The sequence below is a fragment of the Panulirus ornatus genome, chromosome 42 (genome assembly GCF_036320965.1).
Source record: "Panulirus ornatus isolate Po-2019 chromosome 42, ASM3632096v1, whole genome shotgun sequence".
NCBI classification, from domain to species: Eukaryota; Metazoa; Arthropoda; class Malacostraca; order Decapoda; family Palinuridae; genus Panulirus; species Panulirus ornatus.
Genome location: NC_092265.1, coordinates 30,179,341 through 30,187,728, shown reverse-complemented (window position 1 = coordinate 30,187,728; position 8,388 = coordinate 30,179,341). Strand labels below are relative to the sequence as shown.

The following is an 8,388-nucleotide window of genomic DNA, read 5'->3' as shown; positions in this document are numbered from 1 at the left end:
CAGAAGGTACTGTCTGAACATATTTCTGAGGTAAGGTCATTTAGGTTTGGTTTAGATGCTAACCTAATCTAGGCTAGAAAAACTTTCCTTTGCTTCAGAGCCCCAACTACGTAGACGGGCTACTGTTAATATTAAACAGTAACAGGAAGATGATAAACTGAGATGAAATGAATAAAAAAGATAGAATGGGTCAGTTGAAAGTTGAAGTATTTGCTAGATACAATTTTTGACAGATCCAAATGCATCCTAAATTCAGTCACTTAAATCACAATGCTGAATATTGTTTTAATTGATGGAACTAGTTACAGGAAGTAAAAATATCAAGCTTAAAGGGATGCCATTACAATAACTTCATATACCTGTATAGGATCTCTTAAACTTCTTTTCCGTAAAGCTGAATGGATTTAAGTCGTTTAATCTGCTCTCTGAATTTGTTTCTCAGTCCAGTAATCATCTTTGGAGATTACCTCAGTAATTTCTCCATTCAATGTCTTCTTTTTCAAAAAGTGGGAGACCAAATTGGAGGTGGAAAGATGGAGTGAAAAAGATTTTGTGTGATCGGGGCCTGAACATGCAGGAGGGTGAAAGGAGGGCAAGGAATAGAGTGAATTGGATCGATGTGGTATACCGGGGTTGACGTGCTGTCAGTGGATTGAATCAGGGCATGTGAAGCGTGTGGGGTAAACCATGGAAAGCTGTGTAGGTAAGTATATTTGCGTGTGTGGACGTATGTATATACATGTGTATGGGGGTGGGTTGGGCCATTTCTTTCGTCTGTTTCCTTGCGCTACCTCGCAAACGCGGGAGACAGCGACAAAGCAAAATATATATATATATATATATATATATATATATATATATATATATATATATATATATATATATATATATATATATATATGAGTCCACAGGGAAAATGAAACACGATATGATAGGAGCATGTGGTATGACTAGATGGAGTGAGATATGAAATGAGGGGGTGTATGAGAGATCTGGTATGACAGGGAATGTAAACGGAATAAATTGTGGAGTGGTAGACTAGGTGAAACATACTTTGAGGTGGTTTGGGCTCGTGGTTGGAATGGAAGATGTGCCGTTTACAGAATGTGTGATAGTAGAGTTAAAGGGGTTGATGTGAGAGGAAGACCACCTGTGACATGAGGAAAGAGAATGTAAGAGAAGGGTTGGTGTGAAAGGAAGTCCATAGAGTGGAAGAGAAATAGTGGAAGAACGTGTGTAATGGTATATGCGAGAGAGGCAAGTAAGGACAGAGTTAAGTGGAGACTTTTGCTGAGGCCACCCCCTTGATGGAAGTTCCTGATGGGAATAGGTATCAGAGTTATGGACAAATAGAAAGATAGAAATATAGATAGATAGATAGATAGATAGATAGATAGATAGATAGATAGATAGATAGGTAGATAGATACGTATGACCTACTCTGTTGACTGTGGCAAGATTGCATATGCATATGTCTTGTCATTTTTTTTCTGTTCACTGCAGCTGAGGTGTATATGACACAGTCGAGTTTCTCTGTTCACTGCAGCTACAGCATATATTTACAGCCATTTTAGAAATGAAATATCCATTTTAGCTGCCAGGTCATGGCGTTGGGGATAACTAAAAGGTGTCAGTGCCTGCCTGGCTCTCAATGACCAGAAACCCGAGGACGTCTAACACAACAGGGACAAGTGATCCTGCCGAGCCACCTGAGACAACGGGATAAGGTACGTCGGAAAGTGGAGCGAGGCTTTTTTCTGCACTCACTAGGACCATGGCAGCAGTCAACTCTGGAGGCTTCTCCGGAAACTCCAAGGTCGAGGCGGAAGACAGGGGTAGTGGTAGTTGTGCCAGGGGACGGGGTGGTGGAAGTATTCCCTGGGGACAGGAGTATTGGGATTTCCGAGCGACTGGGTGGTGGGAGTAGAGCCAGGCGACGGGGTGCTGGGAGTATAGCCAATAGACGGGGTGGTGGGAGTAGAGCCAAGAGACGGGGTGCTGGGAGAAGCAGGGGAAAAGGTAGTGGGAGGAGATCCAGGTGACTGGTTCTGGTTGGTGGGAGGAGAGCCAGGGGACGGGATGGTGGGATGATAACCAAGGGAGTGGGTGGTGGGAGAAGTTCCGGGGTAAGGGGTGGTGGAAGTTGGCGAGAACGGAGTAGTGGGAGTAGAACCAGGGGACGGGGTATAGGGAGAATTTCCACGGAACGGGGTAGAGGGAGAAGTTCCTGGGAACAGGTTGGTGTAGGAAGTTCCCGGGGACGGGGTGGTGGGACTACTTCTTCCGGAGGGGGTGGTGGGAGAACCTCCAAGGGCACCATTGGAGTTTCTTCTGGAACCTCCATGGTCGTGTGTTGTTCTCCTATTTCATAACCCTGGGGACATGTGGAATGGTCCACGCTCTGCTGGTGGCGTGGTCGTCGTCGTCGTCGTCGTCGTCTTCTTCGGGGATCTCTTTGGGGCGTAGGTTCCATTTCCAAAACCCCTGGACTTTCTATATGACCCTGGAACACGTGAGGGGATTGTGGGAATACTACCATGTCAGAGTGTGGTTGGAATGGTACCATGTCAGGTTGTGATGGGAATGGCCCCATGTCAGGCACCATTGCAGTTTCTTCTGGAACCTCCATGGTCGTGTATTGTTCTCCTATTTCATAATCCTGGGTATATGTGGAATGGTCCACTCTCTGCTGGTTGTGTGATCGTGGTCGTCGTGGTCGTCGTCGTCTTCTTCGGGAATCTCTTTGGGGCTTTGGTTCCATTTCCAAAACCCTTGGCCTTTCCATATGATCGATTGTGTCTGTCATTACTATCGATAATCTCCAACTCTTAACCTGAACAAAATGAAAGCCAGTCATTACAAAGTATATCCTGGATACTTACGGAAATATGGTGAATTTCAACTCTCACATAGTAGTGAAGTTATATGTTTCAAACAAAAATCACGAAAGATAGACTGAGACTTTCTTTGGTCAATGACGTTTGGTATTGGATCTTTGGGGAGACTGGGAGAACGAGAGCAAATATAAGAAATAACCTCTTCTTTACGTACTGTGTGTATGACAACCCAGACTGGGAATATATTAATATATATTTGTTATATGTACACTACTGGCAATGTAAGACACTGTATTGGAGGTATATGAATAAAGTGACTATACTCCAGTTGGTAGTGAAGATATAATCAGGAAGTTATTTGAATCGAGTATCAAGGATATAGAAATGCTGTTACTGTAATCTCCGTAGTAGTGAAGATACAGTTGAGCGGTCGCTGTTGTCCAGTTGTTATTAAAGATATATTAAGAAAGTTATTCTAATCCAGTCTTATGGATATAGTAATGCATTTACTGTAATTTTAGTGGTAGTGAAGATACAGTATGACGGTCACTGTTGTCTAGTTATTTGTGAAGATACAGTAACTTACTCTAATCCAGTTTTAAGGATATAGTTGTGAAGTTACTGTAATCCCAGTGGTAGTGAAGATACCGTGGGGTGGTCACTGTTTTCCAATTGTTGGTGAAGGTACAGTAAGGTATTCTAATCCAGTTTCAATGATATAGTAATACAGTTACTGTAATCTCAGTTGTAGTGAAGATACAGTTGAGCGGTCGCTGTTGTCCAGTGGTTAGTGAAGATATATTAAGAAAGTTATTCTAATCCAGTCTTATGGATATAGTAATGCATTTATTGTAATTTCAATGGTAGTGAAGATACAGTATGACAGTCACTGTTGTCCTGTTGTTTATGAAGATACAGTAACTCTAATAGAATTTTAAGGATATAGTTGTGAAGTTATTGTAATCCCAGTGGTAGTGAAGATACCGTGAGGTGGTCACTGTTTTCCAATTGTTGGTGAAGATACAGTAAGGAAGATATTCTGATCATGATTTTAATGATATAGTAATGCAGTTAGTGTAACCTCAGTGGTAGTGAAGATACCGTGGGGCGGTCACTGTTTTCCAATTGTTGGTGAAGACACAGTAAATCTACCATCTAAATCTACCATTCATCAATAAACATTTAACCACCGTCATTTGAACGTAAACCTTCCTGCTGCGTTATTTTAACAGAGTCCTTTAAGATGCGTCATATAAACAGAAACCTTAAATGTACGTTAAACTTGTGCAAACCATCATTGAATCTGAAACTTTTAAATTAGAATTGTAATGAAATTGCGAACTTTTAACTCTGTCAAATTACAGCTATTGTACAAAATGATTCACTTAATTGACAAATTTTAATGTCAGTTAATTTAACGATATCCTTTGTGGTTCATCTCTGAAACACAAACCTTTAACTTTGTCTCTAGAACTGAACACAACCATTAAGTTTCATAACTGGAATGGAAATTTGGATAATCTATCAAAATTCGTCATATAACGCGAACTTTTAAATCCTTCCATTCAGTTGGGCCGTTACTTGCCTGGCTGCCATTCATAATATGTCCTTTTATATTGTATGTTGACTACGCTCTCATTCATTCGTCATTTGGATCGTCTCACTAATATTCCATTCATAAACTTCATTCCTGCAGCTTATTTTTGACCGCCATGTTGTTTTCCTTAAGGTTTATACTTCTTTGTGTATTTAATAATAGAAGATTCAATGATATTTCTCGTGGTACTGGAATTAGAGTTAATAATGCCATCTCAGTTATCAACTCTAACTCCAGTACCACCAGAAATATCATTGAATATTCTATTACTGAATAAACAAAGAATTATAGTCAATATTAGTGATTGTCTACACAAATTGGATAACTTTTTTTTTGTTGATAAAATTTGTAAACAATTCACTTTCTTGTCCACATAATAAGTTTATGATACGCTTGTTGTCTGTCTTGGACAATCACATGTTTACCATATGGCGTACTAGCTACGTCTCTTCGTTGTATATAAACTGACTGTTATATTTCTCTCTTGTGTCTTCCCTGATGATGTGAGTTTTAGACGAAAGTGCACTTGGGAACTTATCGTGTTTATTTCACACGTGGACTCATAAGAATATACTTGATCACGTGCAAAATTGTGATCCTTTCCAATATATAATATATATATATATATATATATATATATATATATATATATATATATATATATATATATATATATATATATATAATATATATATATATATATATATATATATATATATATATATATATATATATATATATATATATATATATCCTTCAGTATGTTTACTTTCGATAATGAGGAACAGAAGAAGGAGCCAAACAAATAAATTTCGTCAAAGACATCTCTCTTTTCTAAACGCTGCCTCGCAAAGATTTTCATTAATTCAAATTGAAGAAACAGACGTATTTTTCTATTGTCTGGTTAGCTCAGTGGTAGAGCGTGAGTCTCACACACTCAAGGTCGTGGGTTCGAGACCCACACCAGACATAATTTTTGTCTTTTTCTTTTTTCATTTTGTCCGCATCACATGTGTGCAACATTCAGTATGTTCGTCCAACGTTATAGTGAAGATCTTCACAATAAATTGGGGTTTTCGACCTTATCTGAAAGGGTCAGGTCCACCAAGACGTCCTTGAAATCTTCCAGAAGCTTCTGGCGATCCTCCTCCAACTGCTGGGCACATCAGAGTTAACATGGGCCAGACATCGGTTGTGGAACGAACGGTAGTTAGCAGGGATGATAATGAGGGCTCTGACCTCATACCAGGTCAGCTTAGTTCCAGTCTATTGCTTAGTTCCAGTCTATTGCTTAGTTCCAGTCTATTGCTTAGTTCCAGTCTATTGCTTAGTTCCAGTCTATTGCAACGACAATAAAAAAGTAAAACATTTCTTCGTGGAAAATTGAGAGGAAAACACGACAGCAACATGGAGATTTACCCTGTGGTTATTTTGCCGGCTAGTCGGCAACAGTCGGTCAAACACTATTTTGCCGTGGTAATCTCAGTGCTTCATATAATACTATGTCACAAAATATGTTCTTGGGGGCGTAGCTCAGTGGTAGAGCACTCGCTTGGCATGCGAGAGGACCCGGGTTCAAACCCCGGCGCCTCCATTTTTGTTATCTGGGAAATTCATTGTTTTCAGTCTTATATATATATATATATATATATATATATATATATATATATATATATATATATATATATATATATATATATATATGAATATCGTCCGATCAGAAAAGTTAAGCAACGTTGGGTCTGGTTAGTACTTGGATGGGTGACCGTCTGGGAACACCAGATGCTGTTATCCCTGAGGACAGGGAAGAAAGTATACTTGCCACGTATTCCCTGCGTGGCGTACAAGGCAACTTAAAGGGTAGGGAGCAGAAGGCCGGAAATCCTTTACTCTCACTTTCAATTTTCCAAAAGACGGAACAGAGAAGATATAAAGATATTGTAAAGATGTAACTAATATAAGATATAAGAATGAATGGAAGATACGGATGTAGCTGAAACAAGGAGTAATGAAGATTAAGGTGCAATGAAAATTATTCTGTGGTGAAGATGAATGTATATGTTGAGATTTTGTATCGAACATCAAGAAGTAATGATAATCATGAGAGTGTAGTTACGATGAGGGTTTAGTTGGGGAGTGGCGACAATTGCCTTTACAATGATGATAAGGAGGTAACACAATGAGGAACACAAACTTTCCAAAGCTACGTTCAAGTCAGACTTTGAACTAAGTTCGGTAAACAGAAGGATGATGTTAAGATGAGAGTGTAGTGAGGAAGAGCATAGTGATGATAAGGATATCGTCAAGATAGGTTGTGGTGAAGATACGAATGTAGTGAAGATACGAATGTAGTAGAGATAAGGGTTATCAAGAGTAAAGTTTATTCAAATGATTATGTAGTGAAGATAAGAACTACTTTCTAGTGAACATCAGGGAGTACAATGATGATGGTATGGTAGAAATAACGATGTAGTGAAGAAGAGGGTATAGTGAAGATATAATTAAGTGAAAATAAGCTAGTAGTGAAGATTCACGTTAGTGAATATGAGGTTGTAGTGAACTTAACCTTATTGACCTTATCCCCCAAATCCTCCAAACTCCGTTCAAGGGCCGATCCAAAGCCAATCAAAAAGGCTATTTCTCTGTGTATTGTTAGTGGTGGTGGTGGTGTGTAGGTGTGTGTAATCATCTATTTGCACTGTATTAGGAGGGGGTTTTACACTCGTGGGGCCCTGTGTAAGTACGCTGTTTGTGTGAGCGGGTAAAATCTAAAGCCTTCCTTGAAACCAGCTTAGTCAAGATAAGGTCATATGAAGATGAGGTTGTAGTGAAGATTATAATAAGCCTTGCATAGTGAAGATAAAGGGATTAAGTAGAGGAGATGTAGTAAAAAAGATTATAGTGAACACAAAAGGATTCAAGCTAAGTGCAGGGTCGGCCTACGGGCTTGAACTTACATTTTAGGTCAAAGGCATCACCAGTACACCCCGGCCAGCCTTAAAGTTTATCCGTGCACGCATACACACACACACACACATAAGTATATATATATATATATATATATATATATATATGTATGTGTGTGTGTGTGTGTGTGTGTGTGTGTGTGTGTGTGTGTGTGTGTATATTTACACTGTACCAGAAGCGTTAACAAAAGCTCATTTGGTGAAATCGTGTTTCCTCACATTAAATGTTATCCCAGATATCAAAAATTCTTCTCTTTGGTCTTTCATTTTCTATGTTTTCCACTTGACTTTCTTCACTCGAAGTGATTTACCGTTCATGTTTAGATTAAACTATATTTGTCAATTCACCAATTCCCTCTCCCATCTCATCATGACGCTTCTTATTATCCTTTGATTTGAATCTTCAGTTTTCACCTCTCCTTCAACATGATAACCTCTGAATCTATGAGTCTGTAATTACCTATTTTTACTGTGTGAGGAGAGAGTTCTACACTCGTCAGGCCAAATCTCTAGAACATTCTGTACTATTATACAACTTGTAAGATTTATGTATGGTGTCTGCCTTAACCATGACCTCATTCTTCTTATTCCATTCATCAACCACTCTTATATAAACTTTAAAATTACTTCTCTGAATATATTTGAACAATATTGCCCTAATTTCATGCTATGTTCTCTAGTTTTGTGTGTGTGTGTGTTCTCAGAAAGTAACTGTGTACTATTCAACAATGATTTCCCAAAAGCCATTTACCTCATATCCTTTTATTTCGATGCTTGAAAATGGCTAAATTTTCGTCAAAGTGGTTTTTGTCTTATTAGTACTTATGATGATTTATTGATTCAAAAAGTACTGGTATTTCGAAACTATTTAGATCCTTCAACATCTCTAGCCATCTTCACTACACTATCAACACCACTAGCCATCTTGACTATTTCTTCGACACCTTTAGATTTCATCAAATAATGATCACAGCAAAACTAAATGAAT

General features: G+C 38.7%; 2 non-coding genes across 2 annotated transcripts; both read left to right on the top strand.

Annotated features, from left to right (window-relative positions):
* Positions 1-5,332: 5,332 nt before the first annotated feature.
* On the top strand, positions 5,333-5,404 carry TRNAV-CAC (transfer RNA valine (anticodon CAC)). Its single transcript has one exon. It is a non-coding gene; the product is annotated as a tRNA-Val (tRNA).
* A 552-nt stretch (positions 5,405-5,956) lies between these two features.
* On the top strand, positions 5,957-6,028 carry TRNAA-GGC (transfer RNA alanine (anticodon GGC)). Its single transcript has one exon. It is a non-coding gene; the product is annotated as a tRNA-Ala (tRNA).
* The last annotated feature ends 2,360 nt before the right edge of the window (positions 6,029-8,388 follow it).